General features: G+C 44.9%; 1 protein-coding gene across 5 annotated transcripts in view; it reads right to left on the reverse strand.

Annotated features, from left to right (window-relative positions):
• The window catches only part of MYRIP (myosin VIIA and Rab interacting protein), a 201,690-nt gene that overhangs the window by 87,313 nt on the left and 89,548 nt on the right, over nt 1–24,829 (reverse strand). The window lies entirely within an intron of this gene.

Below are 24,829 nucleotides of genomic sequence, written 5' to 3' on the forward strand. Positions count from 1 at the left end.
ACATTTAAACTCCTAAATGCATACAAGGGACTTGATAAGAGCTTAGATAAAGAAGTTGTGCTAACTTCAGAGCAGTACTTACAAAATTACTTAGCACCTCTGCATTCCCAAAATACAGTTCTGAAAGAGTAATTTCTAGGATCTGAGAATTAATATGGGGAGACTGGAGAAGGGATGTGGGACTTCCTACTACCACAGCAAGCCAAGCAGTTGAGCTCTCATTTCTTGTTGAGGTATTATCTGTTTATCTACGAGGAGAGATTGCAGGAGCTGGGCCTGGTTTAATCTAAAGAGCAGACTGAGAGGGGATCCCATCAGTCCAGATCAGTATCTCAAAGGTGGGTGCCAGGAGGATGGTGCCAGACTCTTTCCAGTGGTGCCCAGCGACAGGATGAGGAGCAATGGCCATAAACTAACACACACCAAGTCTCACCTCAGCATGAGGAAGAACTTCTTTACACTGAGGGTGTCAGAGCACTGAACAGGCTGCACAGGGGGGTTGTGGAGTCTCCTTCTCTGGAGACATTCAAACACTTCTGGACATGTTCCTGTGTGACCTGCTCTGGGTGGCCTTGCCTTGGCCCCAGTCCACTTAGGCTGGACCAGATGATCTCCACAGGTCCCTTCTAACCCACATGATTCTGTGATATTTCAGACAAGCAAATCCTCAAGATTCATACCTGGACTTCGTTTGACAGCAGCAGAAAGATCCCTCCCCCCAATGGCTTTTTTTCCCCAAAAAGAATCTGACCATATTTCAAAGTAATGCATCTTACAAGCTAAAATACTGGCTTCCACATTCTGATGACAGTGTTGGTATAGGAACTGGTCTTAAGATTCCACAGTCAGATGCTAAAGCCTGTGGCTATGGCAACCCTGGCTTCCTGTTGTGATCTCCACAGCACAAGGATGCTTCAGAGCACAATATTATCAAACTAGAGTTAAAAAAAGCAAGCTCAGGAAATGGATGGAGTGCAATTCCCTGAAACAGGAATGCAAACACCTCAGTAAGGTGGCAAAGTTTAAAAACGGGGTGTTTCTGGAGCTGCTTAAGTCCATACCAGAGATCAGCAGCAAAGTAAGAAAGCCGAAATTGTGCTTTCCATTCTTTCCGCTCTAAAGTCCACCACGTAGTTCAGTTACACATGGACTGTAGCTCAGTAGAGCTCAGATCCTAAGTATCTGTCACTTTGAGGTCAAGGCTGTTGTGTAACCAAAGAAAGCAAGTAAGAGACTTACCACCTAAAGAGCACACACAACACACATCTAAATCTTACTTCTCTTACGCAACCAAGAAGACTTCTGTGGCTAGTTTATTAGGAGACTTAGCACGGGGATAGGCATACCTGCTTAATGAAAATAGACTTCTTCAGGATCTCTGGATATGCAGCACTCTGTTGGAATAGTAGTTTCCAACAAAAGAAACCCACAGTTACTCTAGGCACAAACCCAATCTGCCAGCAAGACAAGAGAAATTTGGATTAGGCTTTCCCAGTAGTAATTGCAACAGGTTTTTAATGCAGCTAATTATATTATGTTTACCTGGAGGTGAACTGTTGTGCCCATTGTCATAGGAAGTCATTAAAAAGATGATCACAACTGTATGTTCTTATATTAGAAGAAGAAAACGCATACATGATGCTGTAAATTTTCATCCTTTACACAAAGCCCTGTGTTGTAAGAACTTCCCAGAACCGTTCTGTCACAGGCTTCCAATAAAGTGCAATGCCCTTGAGGACAGCAGACTATAAACTTCTCACAGGAAATACAAGAGCCGCAGATGAGAAGGTTGATCATGTAAGCCAAAGGCTTTACAGAAGATAACTTGTCCTAAGTAAGACAAGGAATTATCTTGCTTGCAAACTCCGCACTGAAAGGCAACTTGCTCACTTGCCATTAGAATCAGAGCAACAGAAAGGAAAGACAGAAATATAATAGATAAATGTCTGTGGCTTACAGATCATCCCAGTGAAGGTCTTCTTTCCCCCAGTAACCTGCAGCTTTTAGCAACTGGTATTAAAGCCCCCAAGGAATAGGTTAACTCAACTGAGGTTTCTTCTCCCCAGAGAAATATCAGATGTCAGGGAATGGTGCCACAATTTAAACCAGATTTTAACAACGTGCGGGTCCCAACCGTGTTTTTCTGATCAAACAATGCAAGGAGATGAAGTAAAATCTCTTTTCCTCCCAGTACAATACATGAGGCCTTTGAGGAAACAAATTAATGGTTTCTGTTTACACATCTCTAAAAGAGGCCTCCTTTGCAATGCAATTATTACATCCAACGGCTCCAAAATAATCCACAATCATGCTTGCAAGTTGAAGAAGTACAGCTCAGACATCATGTCTGATCATTATTTAAGATGCTCGGATGTGGTACCTATATTGCATCAAAATCACTCCCGGGAGCCTAGAAATAGCATAAATATGCATTTATGCAGGACATGTTTCATTACGTAATGTTGATATGAAGCTTCCATGTAGGCTCCCATAATGTGTGAAAAGGGGTTTAGAATGTGCATGCCACCTTTTATATTTTTAACCTCCATTTTATATACATGTAAGGATATATATGGACAAATCTTTATTATTTTACATTATTGCATAATTTTTATTATTACATATACATATGTACATGTATACATATACATATGTACATATACATACAATTACATATTTTTATTATTCCATAATCTTTATTATTTTACATTATTACATAATGTAATATGGAATTATTATATATTATTATATTATATATTATATAATATATAATATAATAATATATTATTATATGTTATATCATGTAATATGTAATTACTATACACACAAGAAGTTAAAACCCCTCTGTCAATGTGTTTTCACATTAGGGTAGTATCGATCTTGCGCTCTTTGATTAAACTACCATAGGAAAAGATGAGGAGAAGCAATAACCCAGACAGTAAAATTTAGGGAGAAGCTGGCAACACTTTTAATTAAAACTTCAATGTGGTCCATTGCTTGCAATGTCACCTTTAAAGCCAGAAAAGGCAATCTCCCCTGCTACTACATCTTCCCTTTCATGGTTAACACTTCATTGATCACCAGGAGCAGGGAAAGGATCCCGAGTTCAACCTGGCTTGCAACGACAAGAGAAGCCACGCTCACATTGTCCAATAATCCATGCTGGAACAAGTCCAGGCTCTGTTAATTAAGGTTAGAACTTGATGTACAGGCTCTAAAGGAACTTCCACAGGGGGCTGGGAGGAAGGCAGCAAGTCACTCTCCAGACCTGAAGGAAGCCAGTGTTAGAACTGGCTCTTTCTGCAGCAAGTCCATCAATATTAAGGCCCTACCACGCCTGACAACAAAAAACAAGTGCAAAAAGATATCCTCACACAGAAAAGCCTGCGGTCTGCCAACATGGGGAATAACCTGAGAGACAGAAGTGAAATCTACTGATCTACCAAAGCCTAACTGGAGCATGCGGATGGCTCAACTGCAGCAACACGCTCCAAGCTTTCGAGTAAGCTGTGGCCAAACGAGCAGCACCAGGTCTGCTGCCTCATGGCCCAAGTGCTGCACGTAGGAGATTGTATTTTATACCTCTATATAAATTCACTCCCCACGGGAAGTCAGATTTTCTTACCAGCATTAAGAAAGTGTTTTGACCCCCTCCTCTGCAGATGAGAAACATGGATGTTTTCATAGAGCACATCTTATAACCCTGACTAAATCCCCGATCCCCACTCCATGAATGGAAAATGCTTGTAACTGAAACAAGGCTCTCGCTTCCTGCTGTTTCCCAGCACCTGCTGTGTCTTAATGCTTTTTCAGCAAATGAAACTGCATTGCAAAACCTGAATTACAATAGAAAGTAATATGGCTTCAAGGCAGCACGACACCCTTGTATGGTGCTTCCCTTGCTGAAACCAGCTCCAGTGCAGGGAAAGATAAACACACCCTGTAATGCAATTAGTTTCGAAGCATAAAAGGAGTAGAATGATCAGAAAAAGATTTATTAGCATCAACTATGAATTATCACACAGTAAGAAATGAAACCACTAATCAGCGGTAGGAAGTGTGTTCTTATTAAGTCAGCTAATTGCATGGTTGCCAGGAGGTGGGCAGGTAAGGTCTGAACTATACTGTAAACTGGCTTGTAAGTACTGTAAACTGGCTTATAATTTACTGCTACTCCAAAGATTACCTGACCCATCTCCATCTGCTGTTCATTACTTTGATAAACTTGAAGTGCGTTCTGCCAGGAGTTTGCCTTACATTAAATATTTGGGAATAAATATCCACGTTGTCCTGCAGTTTCTAGGGATGCAGCTAAAGAACAACATGCTTCCACGTAGTTCATAGAATCATAGAATCATAGAATGGTTTGGGTTGGAAAGGACCTCAAGATCATCCAGTTCCAACCCCCCTGCCATGGGCAGGGACACCTCACACTAAACCATCCCACCCAAGGCTTCATCCAACCGGGCCTTGAACACTGCCAGAGATGGAGCACTCACAACCTCCCTGGGCAACCCATTCCAGTGCCTCACCACCCTAACAGGAAAGAATTTCCTCCTTATCTCCAATTTAAACTTCCCCTGTTTAAGTTTTAACCCATTACCCCTTGTCCTGTCACTACAGTCCCTGACGAAGAGTCCCTCCCCAGCATCCCTATAGACCCCCTTCAGGTACTGGAAGGCTGCTATTAGGTCTCCACGCAACCTTCTCTTCTCCAGGCTGAAAAGCCCCAACTTCCAAAGTCCTTCCATGCTAATTGTGTATGTGCACCAGACAGCACATGCGGAACCACAGCCCTTACAGTATTATTTGTTTACCTACCATGTTCAAAAGTGAGCCTCAGCAGAGAAAGAGAATTTGGTATTTTTGACCCAGCAACTGAATGGAACTTCTATTTCCTGACCCTACCCTTGCAACTGTATTTCAGCTTTTGTGAGCCATGAGTTCAAGCCAAAGTAGAGGGAGGAAAAAGCATTCAATCTATTTCAAACATGAACTGTACATGTAAAATCATTAGGAACCTACTCAAAATGTGCTCTTTTCTTTGAAATGCTTCAGTCTTGTATGCAGTGGACGACATCTGAAACAGACACTAGCAAATCTGTGCATCTTTGTGATATCAACGCACAAAATCTGGCCAAAGTATGGGGGTTTGTGAAGTTTACAGAGGCTCAGCAGAGCGGATTCTGTAACCTTTGCTGGCACTCTCTGCATCATGAAAATCCACTCACTAAAGCACAAGCTCTTGCAAAGGCAGGAGCTAAGCCTACTGCTGACACACCTCTGAGGAGCAAACTGCAAAGCATCCCATCTTCCTCTCATGCTGCAAGCTTTGCTGAGAGATGCTGACCTCGCTGAAGATGCGTGCAGGTCTCAGTCTATTAGCACACAGGAAAGACTGGGTTCGGTTTGGTTTTGTTTGCAGAAAGAATACAGATGCTGTTAACTCCTGCACAGCAATAGAAGTTGTGCCTCCAGGGCAATTTGTGGCTTATTGACCACATTACTCCCAGCTTCTGAAACAAACAAAACAACTGCTTCAGCCTCCAGGCAGTTCTCTTCCACTTCTGCAGTGGGACCACAATAAGGCAGATGTGCTGTAGACAAACCGATATGAAATCACAGATTGAAAAACAACTTAAAATGCACACAAGGACATGGACACGTGCTTGTGCACGTCCTGCCTGAGTGAGTCCAGAGAAGGGCCACGAAGGTGATCAGAGAGCTGGAGCACCTCTCATGTGGAGCCGGGATGAGAGAGCTGGGCTAGGCCAGCCTGGAGAAGAGAAGGCTCCTGAAGGGGAGATCTGAGAGCAGCTCCAGTGCCTAAAGGGGCTGCAGGGAACCTGGAGGGGGCTTTGGACAAGGGCCTGTAGGGACAGGCCAAGGGGAATGGCTTGAACCTGCCCGAGGGGACACTGAGATGAGCTCTTAGGCAGAAGCTCTTCCCTGTGAGGGTGCTGAGGCGCTGGCACAGGGTGCCCAGAGAAGCTGTGGCTGCCCCATCCCTGGCAGTGCTCAAGGCCAGGTTGGACACAGGGGCTTGGAGCAAGCTGCTCCGGTGGAAGGGGTCCCTGCTCGTGGCAGGGGGTTGGAACTGGATGAGCTTTAAGGTCCCTTCCAACCCAAATCATTCTATGATTTATGTCTAAGTTACCCCTTCACAGTCTTCTTAACCACTGCAATACATACTCTTTAAACATCTTTATGTGTCACTGAGATACTTTTTGCAATTAAGACCACCTTTAACCTATCCCAGTGATTTTCTTTTTGTAGCCCTCAAGGTGCTATAGCATGTTAAAAAGTTTTTACGAAACCAAAAGGCAAAACAGACAACTGGATCTCTACTGATGAACACAACAAATCGAGTGCATTAGCTGATAAAACACGATGTCAGTTAAAATACCCAATGAGAGACCTGAACTCTATCTTTTCTCAGTACCAACCAACTCTGGTATTTCAAGGTAAAGCCAGTGAAAGGGAAAACAGAAAAGTGAAATGTTACCATGGAAATGGTTGACACTGAAGACAAATGGAAGGGCTCTAGGAAAAGGGATCAAGTTTTAGATAGCAGGTATCCAGTACAAGTACAAAAGCATAAAGAAAGCAATTACAGGAGAGTACATGTTGCGTCTTTCTTTGCATACAGTCACTTGCCTGGTCACCTGCCTTGAGTTTTCTCAGTACCTGGACTATTTGCAAGCTGGAATTCCTGGTATTTTTACTGGGAAATGAGCTACCAAAATTGCCTTCAAAAATGTAGGATATTTTACCCCTGGTGTACTTTCAACACTTGGTTTTAATTTTTAAGCCTACATCAATCTAGCATTGCAGCTGAGAGTCTGTAGCATCAAATATGGAACAAAAATATCTGTCAATCGGTGCCAGCCGTCCCAAACCCAGCAAAAGAAAAGGCCAACTTACAGCTCAAACAGATGCTGCTATATTAAGGTATGTAGCTGCAAAGCAGAATTACTCAGACAAGTAAAAGCAGGAACAATCAGAGCCTCTAACTCTACAAGCTTCATAACCCTAGGTTAGATTGGGAAGATTCTTAAGGAACATTTTTCTTTCCCACTCAATCCTGTACTGCGCCACAGCTGTGGTTCATTTGGGAATGCAGCTTGGATATGTCGATACTGAACAGAGCAGAAGTTTAAAGCCGTTACCTTAGATTTAGCCCCTTTAAGAGCTCAGTGAGCAATGTGCCCTTTAAAAGACTGTCCTACTGCACACAAGTATGCGAAGTCATTCTGAGACCACAAAGGGATTTGACGAGTTTGTGACAGTGAATCATTATGTTTTAATTCCCTGCTGAGAGAGAAACATTCAGGTACAGAGAATGGCAGAAAAATCATGACCTAAGAGCAAATTCTCCAAGTATACCAAAAGGCTTAAATGGTTTAGTGACATGGGAAGTGTGAACCACATGCCCTGGTCTGTCGTTGCATTGTATTATGGACAGAAATGATTCTGAAATTAGAATAGATTCAAACTAATCAAGATACTCATAAGATCTTCAGAATATTTACTTCAACCCTCTAAATAGATGAATGCTGATACAGATATATATGATGAATACATATAGAATACAGATATATGAAGAGATGAACCTTTTAAATAATATGAAGCATCCCTCTTTTGAAGCTCTGCTTCAACTATGAACTTCCTTTTAACTTCAATTCTGGAAGCACAAACAGTACTGGCAAAACAACATCAACACTTCACAGGTGATGTTAGTGAGTATTTATCTATATAAACCAGACCAGGACCACACGATCCCATTTGACACACACATGCTGACTCTGGAAGGCAGATTTGGTCTCAGGGTGGTTTTGCCTCCCTCCGACAACATCACTGTGGCTTTTAAAACATTCCAAATTAGCATGTCCTTCTTGTAAGGAGACCAAACAGGTTGTAAATACACAGCAAAGCCATTAAGACATGGTGCTGTTAAGCGCAACTTAAACTCTTGGCATCCAATGAAAGACAGAACCTGAAAGGACTTCTTGCAGAGGTTTTGTCTAAACCAGTGAAAAGGCCTGTGAGCATTTTGTGATCTTTCAATGAAAACTTAGGAGGAGTAAGCACAGAAAAACAACCTCAAGTTGCGATAATGTTGTACTAGGAGAAAGCTGAGCAACTCTGCCTTATGGGAGGAGCTGCTTACCTATTGCAAACCCATACAGACGGACTTCGCAGTTTGGTTTTAAACCCCCCAAAGCGGGATGCTACAGCTGTCATAAAGGGAACAAAGCTCATTTAAATCTTGATGCCAGCTTGAATGAATTTATCTTAGACCCACGGCAATATCCCACGACACTGCAGGCTTTTAATTATTAGGCATAAAAGCATCAGTCTTAATAAATCCCCTGCAGTAAGGATAAAGGCAGAATCATTCGACTTTCTGTGGCCTCTCAGAGGCACTAACTGCTCCATTTATTCTGAGGGCAATATCCAGCTCGGAGACGAATCTGTGGAGGCATCTGGAGACAGTTATTCAGCAAGAATTAAAAGCAGGAGAGATGTGTGAGGTTTGTGTCTGAAAGGAGGAAGCCTTTCTGCACTGGGAACAGCACCCTGCCAGGGCAGAGGCTCGCAAGATGTGCTGGCTGGGGGTTTGGCACCACAGAACATTTTACTCCATCTCAGAAGGGGGTGCGCTAACAAAAACGAGTCATTTTAAATGAGGAAAAGAGGGGAAAACAGGGAAAAAAGCCAAGCAGCCAATATGTTGCTGTTCTGCTGGGATTAGAAGTCACATCGAGGAGAAGCAAGAAAACTTCAGCACCTGGGTCCCCACCCCAGCTTGCTTTAGATTTGCCAGAATCTTTGCTGGGAAAGACATTTTTAACTCGAGGAAACCTTCACAAAGCCATGGTAGGGCAATGATGCTTTCCAGCATAACAGGAACTTCCCACTGCTGAGGAAATTCTAATGCAGAACCCCAGTTAAAAGCATTTCCTTAAGAAGTTAGTTCTTTCCTTCCAGATACTGTGTTTGTTTCATACTTTTACAAAACACAGATAACAGAATTTGGGAGGCTCCATCTATAGCACTTCAATAACAATATCAGCATGCAAGGCACCTCTGCAGAATGATCCAGATCTTACCAATGAAGGGCATCATTCAGCTTGCTACATGCTGGTTTTCTCTTACGTAGGCTCTAACAGTGTAACATGCAGAACAAAACATGTTCAATATATGTTAACACACTGTATTCCCACAATCCCTGCCACAGGAAAATCATACAGTCATAGAATCACAGAATGGTTTGGGTTGGAAAGGACCTTGAGGTCATTCAGTGCCAATCCCCTGCCATAGGCACAGACACCTCACACCAGACGGTGTCACCCAAGGCTCTGTCCAACCTGGCCTTGAACACTGCCAGGGATGGGGCATTTATAGAAACCCAATTCTTACATATATGAAGTTCTTATTCCAGCCCCTGGTCCCTCAGCTGCAGCTTCTTTGTAAACTGCTGTTCGTGTTAGTACACCCAAAGCTGATTCTACAAACAGGATTTGCTGTGATTTAAGGAATCCTACCCCAATGGACGAGGCTAGTTGTGAAAAATCTCATTAGAAGGTAATATGTAGAGTCTATTTTATCAGCTGTGTGATTTCAACCAAATGAGCCAGCCTCAGACACAAATCTTAACCAGGCTTTTAATGAGGATGCATGATAATCCCCATCTACATGAGAAGCAGAAGTATCATTTTTAGATTTTCCTCTCACTATTAAAAAAGCCATTAAGATCATGAAACCTAGGATCTAAAGACAGCTCCTATGGAGGAGGTGTTTCCCTTCACTAAATGCAAGGCTTTATTTTTGTTTTGTGGTCTTTTGGTGCTTTTCTTCTCATCAAGATTTCCCATCTGCTATGTTATCAACTAAGAGAACTTGCCAGAGAGTTCTCCTCAGATTACACTTGACAGTCATTTGGACAGGAAACAGAATCACAGAACAGAATCATAGAACGGCTTGGAAGGGTCCCTCAAAGCTCATCCAGTCCAACCCCCTGCAATGAGCAGGGACATCTTCAACCAGATCAGGTTGCCCAGAACCACATCCAGCCCGGCCTGGGATGTCTCCAGGGATGGTTCATCCACCGCCTCTCTGGGCAACCTGTGCCAGGGTTTTACCACCCTCATTGTACAGAATTTCTTCCTCACATCCAGCCTCAACCTCCCTCTTTTAGGTTAAAACCATCACCCCTCATCCTGTCACAACAGGCCCTGGTAAAAAGTCTGCCCATCTTTTTTATAGGTCCCTTTTAAGTACTGAAAGGACACAATAAGGTCCTCTCAGAATCCTCTCCTCTGCAGGTTCATACTACCACTCAGGTTGAATTGCACTGCCTTGACCGTATCACAGCATCATATAATCATGGAATGGTTTGTGTTAGAAAGCACCACAAAGCTCATCCAGTTCTAGCCCTCTTCCATGGGTACCATGGGCACCATGGGCAGGGACACCTCACACCAGGTCACCCAAGGCTCTGTCCAACCTGGCCTTGAACACTGCCAGGGATGGGGCAGCCACAGCTTCTCTGGGCACCCTGTGCCAGCGCCTCAGCACCCTCACAGGGAAGAGCTTCTGCCTAAGAGCTCATCTCATATATATAATCTCTTGCCATGAATATGATTTTATTCAGACACTGCAGGTCTGTATGACTTCAAGTAATAAAAGAATTACGCAAAGCTCACTACCAAGGTAAGGATTCCGTCTCTCTCATAATGGAGCAAAAAAGGGAAAGGCAGGGTGACCTCAGCACCAGGTGATGAGCAAGTGATGAGTAGGAAGCAGAATACAGGTCCACCTCCTACTTCACCTGATGAACTCTGTCACCTAAAGAGTAAGGAAAAAATTTGCTCCCTCTATGTTCTATAAAAGAACACGGACAAGAAGAAGAACAAGCGACAGGACAAGGGGTAATGGGTTAAAACTGAAACAGGGGAAGTTTAGATTGGATCTAAGGAGGAAATTCTTTCCTGTTAGGGTGCTGAGGCACTGGAATGGGTTGCCCAGGGAAGCTGTGAATGCTCCATCCCTGGCAGTGTTCAAGACCAGGCTGGACAGAGCCTTGGGTGAGATGGTTTAGTGTGAGGTGTCCCTGCCCATGGCAGGGGGTTGGAACTGGATGATCTTGAGGTCCTTTCCAACCCGAACTGTTCTATGATTCTATATGTATCTGTTGTGTAAGAGACATGAAGGAAACACTTTTCTTCTGTGGCAGGATCTGTGTATTCCTTTTCTACCTTTAAATATACACTAAAGCTACATTTTGATTTGAAGTTCTATGCTTCACAAACCACCCAAGAACATTTGCAATGCACAGAAGCAGCATGAGCAATCATCCAGGAAAATGGAAGCATCCACATAAATTTGGAAGCCACGATGATGCCTTCATAACCTAAATGGGAAATGTGAAAACACAACCAACAGCTCAGGAGTTTCAGCACGATTCAGGAGCTTTCTCGGTGAGAATGCAGACATTCACTTTCTATTTAGCAACTAATTCTGTCAGCTAACACTTTTCAGCTTAAGCATTCTGGGTCAGCAACTTCTTAATGTGCCTTTTAACAACTGGAGCAGTCCATTTGAACTGAGAGAAGCACAACCTTCCTGTGACAAGAGTTAACAAAGCCCAGATATAAGTTGCATATTGAAAGGCACCCAGCTATACGAAGTGAAAGAGTTTAGAAGTGCTGCTGTGTTTGCACCGTCAGCTGCACTGTACCTGAGATCTAAGCAGAATTCAGAGGTGCTCCTTCCTGGATAAGCTTTGCACTTAAACATAAAGGGACTTCCATCACCATCCATTATATTTCCCCAAAAAGGGACTGGGGCATGCAAAGCTGGGCAGAGATCAGCTGAAGGAAAGCTAGGAGCCAAGGCGTGGAGACCTCAGAGCAGCCTTCCAGTACCTGAAGGGGGCCTATAGGGATGCTGGGGAGGGACTCTTCATCAGGGACTGTAGTGACAGGACAAGGGGTAACGGGTTCAAACTGAAACAGGGGAAGTTTAGATTGGATCTAAGGAGGAAATTCTTTCCTGTGAGGGTGGTGAGGCACTGGAATGGGTTGCCCAGGGAGGTTGTGAGTGCTCCATCCCTGGCAGTGTTCAAGGCCAGGTTGGACAGAGCCTTGGGTGGGATGGTTTAGTGTGAGGTGTCCCTGCCCATGGCAGGGGGTTGGAACTGGATGATCTTGAGGTCCTTTCCAACCCTAACTATTCTGTGATTCTATGACTTTCAGAATTGGCAGGCAGTAATTCCCTCATGTGACTCTCTAATATCAGGAACTGGTGCATCTGAGCAACTGCAGCTGTGGCTGGACACTGCCGAACTCAGGGCAAGCCTTCAGGAGCTGACATATCTGCTCATTTAACAGTGTCCCTTTGAGAGTCAGCACATTTAAACAAAGCACTCCAAAGAGCCTGCAGGGATGGAGTCCTGCTCAGAGCAAAGGGGATTCCTGTCCTGAAACTCCTTAACTTTTTCACATCCACATTCCTCTGGGTGCTAGTCCAAACGTATCTGGCATCCATTAACCCTACTATCGAAAGCGAGCTGCTGCTAAAAACAAGTGTCATGGAAGTGCTATCACCGCACTGAGCTCAAGGTTCTGAATTCACTTTGTCATCTTTCTCAGGCTCTTATTTGCAAAGAGAAACCATGAAAAAACATGAGTATTCAACTTCAGGTATCTACAATCCCCTAAACTGCACAGAGTACGTGGCCAGGGGAAGGCTCCAGTGGTCAAACCACTGCCCACAACCATCTCATGGCAAGAGTTAAGGAAGGAAGCACCAGACTCTCCTCAGAGGTACCCAGAGAGTGACAAGAGGCTGTGGATGCAAGCGAGGAGATGGGAAATGCTGATGAGGTACATGGAAACACTTTTCCCACCATGAAGGTGGTCAGACACCGGAACAGGGGCCCTGGAAGGCTGTGGGATTTGCATCCTTGAAGGCCTTCAAAACCTGACTGGAAAATCCAGCTATACAGAGCTGGAGGTCTGGTTTTGCTAGGAGTAATGACATGAAGCACTGGAACACCGTAGTGTATGGTGCATGTGAGGCAGATATCTGTCAAACCATGTGCAAATTATACACTGGAAGTGTTGTTCAAGCTCCTGAACATTCCCCTCCAGTGTTACTAATCCTTTATGCAGATATGTGCTGTCTAATTGCCAGTTGGGAATTACGATGACACGTTACATGACTAATCTTTCAAACTCTAATCGTGCTGTTCTCCCCGTCCTCCTCCTCCTCCTTTTCCTGTCAATCTCCTTCACTCCGTTTTGTTGCTCTTGCCAGAACCACCTTCTTCAGTAGCAACAGGAAAACTCTGAAAGTGGAAGATACGGTATCCAAATGTACCGCACAGAATGGACTCAGAGAACGATGCCTTTGTAGGTCTCAAAACCAACCCTCTCTACCCAAACTCTGTGTAAGACTGCTTCAAAATCTGGTGTTTCCCAAGCAAATTCAATCTCTAATGAAAATTCCCCTGATGAGAAAAGTAACTTAGCCACAGTATGTTTAGGAGTCTCAGAGACAGTGGCTAAGTGTGCTTTCTCCACGAGTGGTCTAGTTTCGATACCCAAAGTTTCAGAGAGCAACATTGATCATAGAATCATAGAATAGGTTGAGTTGGAAAGCACCTTAAGATCATCAAGTGCCAACCCCCTGCCATGGGCAGGGACACCTCACACTAAACCATCCCACACAAGGCTTCATCCAACCTGGCCTTGAACACCGCCAGGGATGGAGCACTCACAACCCCCTTGGGCAACCCATTCCAGTGCCTCACCACCCTAGCAGGAAAGAATTTCCTCCTTATGTCCAGTCTAAACTTCCCCTGTTTAAGTTTTAACCCTTTACCCCTTGTCCTGTCACTGCAGTCCCTGACAAAGAGTCCCTCCCCAGCATCCCTATAGGCCCCCTTCAGGTACTGGAAGGCTGCTACGATATTGACACGTTCTGAAATACTAACCTCAAATTCCCTTACATCCAATAGCCCTTTGATCCTGGAAGCAAAGCACAAAAAGGCTTTTTGACATATAGGTCATGGAGCCTAAGGCTGAAAGACACCAGTTGCAATGTTGGTTTCTTTTAGACATGTAACTGAAATACATCCCCCCACAACGAACGGCTCAGGATTTCCAAAGCACAGGAGACGGAGGCATTCAGAATGTAGCTCAGAGTGGGCACTTTCCCACAGAACACAACTCTATAGCTTGTTTTTCCCCCTCAGGACACTCTCCAAAGCAGTTTTGATCAGCAATCAGTGTGTTTCACTGCCATCACAGAGAGAGGCCTGGCTACCGGTGAGGTTGCAGGATTGGGATGAGTTATCATAAATTTCTTCCTTGCCTCTAATAGATACTAACTCTTCTTATCTTGCCAGAGATTGAAAGTGCTTTGGACAATTATAAGTACCTGAGACAGAGGGAACCTAAAAAGTCCCCTAGGTTACAAAGCCCTGAACAGACATCAGCGAGACAAATTACAACTGTGACTACAGATGCAATTTCCACCATCCTTTATATGGATTTCCCCTATTGCACAACTATTCCATGAAGTTTCCATACTCCAGGCACTATTCTACAAGCCACTACGCTGCCCAGGGAGGGAAAAACATGACAACAAAGCAAATCTGTCAAGAGCAAATTGAAGACAATGTGAGCCGCGATGTCTTCGTTAGCCCGTTAACCTCACATACAACCTCACAGTGTGACAGATGATGGGAAATGGGACTTCTTAATTAAATGAACAAACTCGTTCATTCACCACTAATTATCTCTTGGGAGCTTTATGAGAAGAAGAGGAAGGCTCTCTCTCAAGCTGGGGCCTGGAGAAGCACCCCTCAGTCTTCACATCACTGGACAGCACCAGAGATGAAAACTCAAAAGAACCAGTATGGACCCTGGAGTCCCACCTACTGCCAAGAGACATCACTCACCAAATTACAACCAACTTTACAACATATTAAACCTCAGATCAAACTGATCAGGGCAGGCAGTTACAGATCCAGCAGCAAACAGCATCTCACTACCCACAGAGACTGGGTCCCCAAAGTAAGTGCTCAGTTGAGGAAGCAAGACCACTTGGTCATAGAACAGCCCCCGAGCCACGGGACAGAACTGCTTCAGAAGAGCATTAGCAACTTCCTGTTGGCATCCAACAGCCTATAGAGAGAAAAATCAAACAGCAAAACCCCACCATGTTCATACCCAGGAACATACAGGAGTTTAAAATGCTTTGGGGGGGCTATGGGGAGAACGAAAGTCGTATTTGGCACGATTCTGAGGGAAGGTCTCAAGTTCAGCTCCCATGTTTAGGCAAGTGAATTGTGATCTCTCAGAGGCTCTTTTTCAGAATTTCCATATTTTCCTCATCATTTTCCATTCAAAGCAAGTATAAGCTTGTAAAGAATTCCCACTTTTACTACAGTAGCTTTGTGATGAAAACATTTTATCAAAGCAATTCCCAAGCACACTATAAAGCCCATACTCATCTCAAAACGAACAGGAAGCTTTCTTTTGCTGTGATCAAACGGTGCCTTCAAATGGTCCCCAGCTCCTGCAATCACAAGTGATCTGGTTTTAAGCAGCTTTTATCTGGGCATTGTGTTAAAATTTGGCCTTCACTTCTGAAGTTATTCCTGATACAACCTGAAATGAATGGGGGTGCAAACTCAAAGACAACTTGAGGTTGCAGATGGTTTCCCCCATGTTAACATGACTGCATTTGGGGATATAAGATAAATACAAGTTGTCTATTAGCTCTCGAGCTAAAATGAACAAGATTGCCTGGACAGCTACAGCAAAAGCTATAAAAGTATATAAGTGATAAAAGATACGCTACTACAGCAGAAGTACAAGAAAGCCATAGACTTAATTCTGCACACAGAAAGCCTTGTGTGTGGCAGAAAGACAGGGCAATGGCTTTCCCCACCTTCCTTTTCCCCCAGGTCACAGAAGCAGGATGAGTTACTGCGTGATGATATAAGTGTATGTATGATCTTACAGTATCCTATTGAAAATACTTAGCAGTAAGATGTATTTCATGGTGGGTTTGAAGAGTAAGAGCACAGAAGGACTTACTGATGTGGTTATGCCTTTTAAAAATGACAAATTAAATTCTCCCTTTAACTCCTTTGGTAACACAAGGACCTTTTAAGAGGGTACTACTCCTGATTGCAAAGTGCGTTAGCTGCAGGAAAGCCACATTTGTTATGGCCATTTGCAGCTAGTGGCTACAAGTCTGGAGGATTCCCAACTCTATCACCAAGACAAAAAACACACCCTGTGCTAACCACAGCAGTTTTAACGCTTCTAAGGGTACCCACACACAATTGGGCAGCAGTTCATGGTTAACAGGATAAAGCTTCTGGAGGAAAAAAGCACTGAGGAAGCACAGAGGGTCTTTGATCCATAGGAAGTGGGATAAAAATAATACAGTTTGGCAAAAAAACCCTCTGAATTACTTGTGAACTGTAGAAAACATCTTTATATACAGGTTCCAATGGCAGAGAGCATGGTATAGAATGCAGATATAAACAGTGCTCTCTCTGTGATGAGCATATGGGAGCTAAATCTAGGTGGTGCTTAGGTGGGCGTCCTCCTTCAGCATACAGACCTTCCCTCGTGATGCCCTGGTACTCAAAGTCACAGCTGGCTCCACCAAACATTACGAGCCCAACACCTTCAAGGTCAGAGTTCCCCATTACAAAAGGCAAAGAACATGCAAATAAGCAGCAAAGAACATGCAAAAAAGAAGCAAAGGACATATACGTGGTGTGTCCCTTTGGGACTGGCAGGGGACAAGCCAGAAGCTGTTTTCACTCTTGGAGGTGGCAATGTCAGCGCTGGCTGGAGCACGCCACTGACTTCTGTACCTCACTAAAGCTCAATGGTTGCACAACAATGAAATTTAACAAGGGCAAGTGTAGAGTCTTGCATCTGGGGAAGAACAACCCCATGTACCAGTACAGGTTGGGGGGTGACCTGCTGGAAAGTAGTGAACGGGAAAGGGACCTGGGGGTCCTGGTGGATAGGAGGATGACCATGAGCCAGCAATGTGCTCTTGTGGCCAAGAAGGCAAATGGCATCTTAGGGTGCATTAGAAAGGGAGTGGTTAGTAGGTCAAGAGAGGTTCTCCTCCCCCTCTACTCAGCCTTGGTGAGGCCGCATCTGGAATATTGCGTCCAGTTCTGGGCCCCTCTGTTCAAGAAGGACAGGGAATTGCTTGAAGGAGTCCAGCGCAGAGCCACAAAGATGATTAAGGGAGTGGAACATCTCCCTTATGAGGAGAGGCTGAGGGAGCTGGGTCTCTTTAGCTTGCAGAAGAGGAGACTGAGGGGTGACCTCATCAATGTTTACAAATATGTAAAGGGTGGGTGTCAGGATGATGGAGCTAGGCTTTTTTCAGTGATATCCAGTGATAGGACAAGGGGCAATGGGTGTAAACTGGAGCATAGGAAGTTCCACGTTAACATCAGGAAGAACTTCTTTTCTTTACTGTAAGAGTGACAGAGCACTGGAACAGGTTGCCCAGGGGGGTTGTGGAGTCTCCTACACTGGAGATATTCAAGGCCCGCCTGGACAAGTTCCTGTGTGATGTACTGTAGGTTACCCTGCTCTTGCAGGGGGGTTGGACTAGATGATCTTTTGAGGTTCCTTCCAACCCTTGGGATTCTGTGATTCTGTGAACAGAGCAAGAGAAAACCTGTACCTCAGCAAATGCTGAAGCAAATGTTGTATCAAGCCCATTAGTAGTCTTTCATTATTGATCATTAAAAGCTGTTCAACGGTATGCCTACGGGAGAGTGCACTCTGCTCTGTTTAAAGGCCACCTTAGGAGTGTTAGCCACAGCATGCCTTTTTGCTTTACTGCATGCATTTTATGATGGGGTAAAAAGTAAGATGGCACAATGAAACTTAACAAGCGAAATGGGATTTTCCCTCTTAAAAACAACTCAACATTTAACAGAGAACAGACAAAGAAATCCTAATGCAATAATATATAAAGATACTATGACTTTACCCCAAAATCAAGTATCTGATCTAGATAGAGAAGTTGTGGAAAACTCTGCTTACACAAGTTGCAGTGCTGTGTGCAGTTCTGGTGTCCTCAGCATAAGGAGGACATGGAGCTGTTGGAGCAAGTCCAGAGGAGGCCACGAGGATGCTCAGGGGCTGGAGCACCTCCTGTGTGGAGACAGGCTGAGAACACTGGGGCTGTTCAGCCTGGAGAAGAGAAGCTGCGTGGAGACCTCAGAGCAGCTTCCAGTGCCTGAAGGGGGCTACAAGGATGCTGGGGATGGACTCTTCATCAGGGACTGTAGCGATAGGACAAGGGGTGATGGGTTCAGACTGAAACAGGGCAAGTTCAGGTTAGATCTAAGGCAGAAGCTCTGCCCTGTGAGGGTGCTGAGGCGCTGGCACAGGGTGCCCAGAGAAGCTGTGGCTGCCCCACCCCTGGCAGTGTTCAAGGCCAGGTTGGACACAGGGGCTTGGAGCAACCTGGTCTGGTGTGAGGTGTCCCTGCCCATGGCAGGGGTTGGAACTGGATGATCTTAAGGTCCTTTCCAACCATTCTATGATTCTATTCAAAATAAGAATTAGTAGATTTAGTTAAAAATTTCACTTTTTCCTACAGGCACTAATTCAGTTGTTTCAAATAAAAGAAGTTTAACAGCTTTTTCAGATTAACATGTTTTGAAAAACATCTCTCCCACAACATTATGGCAGGAGGATTTTAGAAACCTAACCAAAAAAGGGAAAAACATGAATCAGAAAGTAGCCTCTGTTGTGCAAGTAAAGATCCAGTGGTCCTGAAGAGGACGAGGAAAGGCTGACGCTCACCAGAGCCAAGGGACATCCAGTATGTTCCAAGGCCAGGAGATAGGTTCAGTGCTGCCACATGAGCTTGGGAGGGAGATGGTGAGGGCTGGAATGCCTCGCAGCAAAGGTTTCCTCCTGCATTTTGCCTGATTGAGAAACTCCTGCTTGAAGCACAGATTGAAGCCTTGCATTTCAGATACAGCTAATACAGACCAGAGCCAACAGAAAACCAAACCAGCTAGTTTGTGACCTTCTGCAGAGCATCAGAAAAACACCCTTAAGGGTAACCCAAAAGCACCTGCTGGAGAGAAAGAGAGGACCAAGCATAAGGTAATCAGAGGGGTTTATCAGAATCCAAAAGTGCCCAGGCATGTTGAGTTTATAACCATAGGTCCTCATGGTTGCCTCAGTTTACTCTTCAGTCTTATGAAGGAGAGGCATTGTCAGAAAGGCAAAGCTCATCCCCTCCATCAACCAAGAAGCCCCCATCACAACACACAGGATGATCATCCTACTTAAACTGTAGAGGTCCAGGAACAACTTTCTCAACTTGCAAGCTGTCCTGGGTTCAGCAGCAGCAGTCATTTTTCTCCTTCTCAGTAGCTGGTGCAGGGCTGTGGTTTTGACTTTCAGCCTGGGAGCAGCGCTGATAACACCGAGGTTTTCAGTTGCTGCTCAGTGATGTTTGGTCTGACCAAGGACTTTCTGAGTCTCATGCTCTGCCAGGGAGGAGGGGAGGCTGGGAGGAAGCAGAGACAGGACACCTGACCCAAACTGACCAAAGAGCTATTCCATACCACAGCACGTCATGCCCAGTATAGAAACTGGGGGCAGTCACCCGGAAGGGCTAGATCACTGCTCGGTCGGGCTGGGTAATGGTTGGCGGGTGGTGAGTGGTTGTATTCTCTTCCCTTGTTATTTCCCTCATCATTATTATCATTGGTGGCAGCAGCAGTGGTTTGTGTTATACCTTCGTTACTGGGCTGCTCTTATCTCAACCTGTGGGAGTCACATTCTTTCCATTCTCCTCCCCATCCCTTCGGAAGTGGGGGGAGGAAGGGGTGGGAGTGAGAGAGCGGCTGCGTGGTTCTGGATTGCCGGCTGGGCTTAAACCACGCCAGCATGGGAAGTCCTAGTTACAGAACTGACACAAGGGAAGTTCTTCCCTAAGCTGTGCTTGATCCTTAACATTCCCCATCTCAGCACACGCAAGGGGGGATGTTCGTACTTGCCACTTAAGTGCCCACACATGAAGAATCCTCTGTATTTTTCATGAGCTTTCAGTTTGTCACCATCACTGAAAGCCCCTCGGCTTTTGCAGAACTGAAAGGTTAAATAAGTCCAATCTAGTATTTTTCTGCTGCTTATAATGGGGAAAAGCTGTTAGACCCTTTCAGATTCCGCTCCTCCCAGTTCAGCAGTCCCAATATTTTTGCATGCTATTTATATAACTTTATTCCTACTAGGGAAAATACTTGATAACTTCTCCTAACGTGACTCGCCAAAGGAAGGTGGGGCCAAGTATTTACATATTATCACTGAAAATAAACTGTGATATCCTATCCTCACTGATTCCCTACAAGAATCCAAGCACTTACTTTTCTGTGCTGCTGCAACACACAAAGCAGAGGTTTTAACCATGCTGACTGCCGCGAAACTTGTGTAATAGCAGAGAATTAGGAATACTTACACTTCACAGCATTTAACTCTTCCACCATTGACCTCCAAGAGCTCAGCATCAAATCACAGACTGGTTTGGGTTGAAAGGAGCTTAAGATCATCCAGTTCCAACCCCTGCCATGGGCAGGGACCCCTTCCACCAGACCAGGTTGCTCCAAGTCCCTGTGTCCAACCTGGCCTTGAACACTGCCAGGGATGGGGCAGCCACAGCTTCTCTGGGCACCCTGTGCCAGCGCCTCAGCACCCTCACAGGGAAGAGCTTCTGCCTAAGAGCTCATCTCAGTCTCCCCTCGGGCAGGTTCAAGCCATTCCCCTTGGCCTGTCCCTCCAGGCCCTTGTCCCAAGCCCCTCTCCAGGTTTCCTGCAGCCCCTTTAGGCCCTGGAGCTGCTCTCAGGTCTCCCCTTCAGGAGCCTTCTCTTCTCCAGGCTGCCCCAGCCCAGCTCTCTCAGCCTGGTGCCACGTACCTACAGAAGTTTGTCTTAATGTCCTTGGCCAGACTGAGTTCTATCAGGGCTTTCCTAACCTGACCCTCGGCTGCTCTATTTCTCTGTATTCTTCCCAGGCCCCCCGTTTTTACTACCACCCTCTGTAGATCTCCTTTTTATGCTGGAGTTTGTCTAGGAGCACCTTGTTCATCCACGCAGGCCTCCTGGCATTCTTGCCCGACTTCCTCTTTGTTGCGATGTGATCCCCCTGAGCCTGGATTAAATCCATTCAACCATTAAATCCCTTCTGCACATGGGGAAACCTCAAAAGTTCCCCAAGGTCGCTTGACAATCAGGTGAAGAGCTAAAACTGGAATCCAGAGCACCTAAACCACGGATTAGTCCTCCAGGCACCCAGACACATGCTGACTTCTGAGGTTACTTCAAGCTAGGAAAGCGCCTCATTAGCACTTGTATTTAGCTGTTTAATAGACCCCTCTTCGCTACTCTCCTCTTCAATTCCACTTTTAGATATGTTACCTAAGGCAGAGTGCAGCACTGAAGTCTGCTCTATGTTATGCAAGTACAGCTTTATTCTGTCTAGCACATAGGAATTCTTCACAGCGCATGCTTCAGGAATAATTAAGAGATCAGGATAGCAGAAAATCCAGCAGAGATGAACCTGCCAAAGCAACCAGTTTGCACAGCTCCCTCTCAACTGCTCCAGACAGGGAACAACTGAATGAACCGAAGCTCCTGTCTCTTGAGCAAAATCCAGGCTATTGACCTTGCCCTTTATGGGTTCGGTAAGCAAAAAGGTATGGTGTCTGTGATGTTAAAGCATGTATGGGGAAAGGAGATCAAGAGACAGGATACAAACCAGAGAGATAAGGGTGGGAGGAGGAGGAGGAGGAACATGGGAACAGAGCAGCAGGCATTTTTTGACGGAATTACATCTATTCCTACAAGGACACAAAGATGAAGAAAATAATTGTCATTGCTGCCTACCTGAAACTAAAAAATACTTCAAGAACAATATGAATGAGATCATTCAGAGGATGGGACTCCACGTACTCCTCCTCCAATCCAGAAGTAAGAACAAGACCCATACAGCTCCAGTGAAGGCAACACAGGGCAGAGCTGAAACTTCACCTTTCCTGCTCTGCCACACAGCAAGTGCCTGTTCCTGTTCAATCCTATCTCAGAAGGAAAAATGTGTTTCCTGGCATGACAAAGTCCCAGCTTCCAAGCTCTGTATAAGTTCTCTCTAACATCAGACAAGGACCTCAGACAGCAGAAATACACAACTCTCATGCAGGATACACAAAGCTGGGGCTGAGGCAGGCTACTGAAAAGATCTTTCAGCTTCCTTGGACCAGATGGTTGAGGCTCTTTGAAAGCAAAACAAGATTGCTAAAGCAGCTCTAAATCTTCATTAGCTTTCCATAACGACATCCTGCAACCAACTGTTTTGTTACAGCCAAACATAACAAGCAAATACAAGGTTCAGTTATCAAGGAGCATCCCCAGGTTTTGCCAAATCTTGGTGGTTTGTACTTTTTTTCCCCTATAGAGACTGCAGAGAGTTTTACGCTTTACCTTGCATCAGCTAAGCAGAAGAGATGTATCCCTTGGCAGGCTCGAATCGCATCTACCATCAATTTTACCATGTTTCCCTAAAAATATACTCTGTTCTGCTGACATAAAAGCATCTTACAGTGAATGGGCCCTCCAAACAAAACCAGCTGAAACAGAAAGATTTTATTTGTGGAAGGTGTCCCTGCCCATGGCAGGGGTCGGAACAGATGATTTTAGGGTCTTTTCCAACACAAACCATTCTGGGATTCTATGATTTAGGGCTGTTCTTGGGGCAGGTAAAGCTCCAGCCTACTCGAAGGGTGTTCTGTTTGCTCACTGAGCCTAGAGCTTTATTTTCTGTTGCAATTCTCATGTTATCAGAAGCATTGCTCCATTTTCACATTAGTGTTAATCCTGGTACGTGCTAAACACAGGCAAATGTACTGGGCACTGCGGGTGGACTAAACCTTCATGAATTTTCCTCAAGCCTCACTGCAATGAACATTAAAAAGAAACCTAACGAATATCTAATTACTCTCATTCTAATTAATTGTCAAGTTCCAGTAAGATAATAACACCTGCTACTGATGCAAATTGTTAGAATCTAGTTTCAACTGCATACCTTTCAACTAGGCACCACAAGAAACTCAAAAGCAAATGTAAAGAGCATTCAAAGTAACTCTTGATTGAGAGCCTATGAAGATAAATTACATTTATCATAGAATGACAGAATGGTTTGGGATGGAAGGGACCTTCCAAGCTCATCCAGTCCAACCCCCTGCAAGGAGCAGGGACATCTTCATCTAGACCAGGTTACTCAGAACCACATCCAGCCTGGCCTGAATGTCTCCAGGGATGGTTCATCCACCACCTCTCTGGGCGACCTGTGCCAGGGTTTTACCACCCTCATTGTACAGAAGATCCTTTCCAACCCTAACCATTCTATGACTCTATGAATGAGTGGTTTGGGAACAAGCAGGAGAATCACCCAGCATATGGACGTGAAGGCATGAAAGGATTAGGTGTCATTGCTCCCACTCACAAAAGACACAAATCCTTTGCTATGTAGGTGGTGAGACTAGAGGAATGGACAGCAGAGAATTACAACATTACCTCTTGGAGAACTAACCAAAAACATAGTGGAAGGGGGAGAAAAGAAGGAGAACAACCTGCAAATGCAGTATTATCTGAGGTATTTCTAGCTTACTATCTATTGCACAGCAAGGTGCACAGACAAGCAGAAGCTAAAATGACAACCACATCCACTACTTACGCTGTCTTAATAAAGGCAAAAATAAAGACATAAGGGGAGCTGCAGAGGGACAGGAGAGCAAAGTCCATGCTCCATGTGAGGGTAAGTCACTGAGAAAGCAACAGGAACTCACAATACACTGCAGTGCTTCCCCCTGGAAGCAATACTGAGGATTAAGACCAAAAGCCCTGTAAAACCAAAAAGAACCCCCCAAAACCAAACCTAAACACCTCAGCAACCCCCGATGAACACCAACCCCTGCTTTCAGACAGTCCAATCGATAAATCAGATCACGAAATGATTTGCAGCAGTGTTAGTTAATGCGCTCACTGAAAAACAACTCAAGCCGTGTGTCAGGTATCATCAATAACGAAGGAGTTCATAACTGAGTTACGGGTGGGTGACTCTGAGGTCTACACAGGACAGTGGGAAAAGCACTGACTTCCAGGGTCGGAAACAGCATTTTTATACCACAGCTACAGATTCTTCTGCTGCAACTAAATTCTCCTGAGACTTGTTTTGCAGAGTCAGCAAAAACTATTTTAAGTGCGGTTCATCAGCATCCTCACTCCTGCCTGCCCGCATGGGTGATCTCAGGAGAAGTGGAAGAAAGAGGAGTAAAATGAAATGGTTGAATGACTAAAGTGGAAACAAGCACTGGCTCTACAGCTCTCTGTGCTGCTGGAGAAGATGCTCCTGCGCCTCTTGTGCCTCCCCACTGGGGGAAAGAGGATGTGTGTGTAGGTTTTCTAAGGTAAAAGGCAGAGAAGGAGCAGGCGTCCTGGAGAATACAACCTCATTCGGGTTCAAAGGTTGCCATTTGGAAACATGGCATCATTGTCCTGGGATCGCTACTATTTTAAGGCCCTGTGTCAAAGGGAACACACTTCATTCACAGATACTGTGTGAAAACTTACATTTCATGTGAGTGCGGATGGGGAACAAGTGGGAGCAACAAGTCTTTGCAAGCACTGGAATATCATACAGCATTGGAAAGGGACTCAGCTCTTATCTTCATCCTGCGTTCTCCACTGAA

Source organism: Lathamus discolor, chromosome 2 (genome assembly GCF_037157495.1).
Source record: "Lathamus discolor isolate bLatDis1 chromosome 2, bLatDis1.hap1, whole genome shotgun sequence".
Classification (NCBI taxonomy): Eukaryota; Metazoa; Chordata; class Aves; order Psittaciformes; family Psittacidae; genus Lathamus; species Lathamus discolor.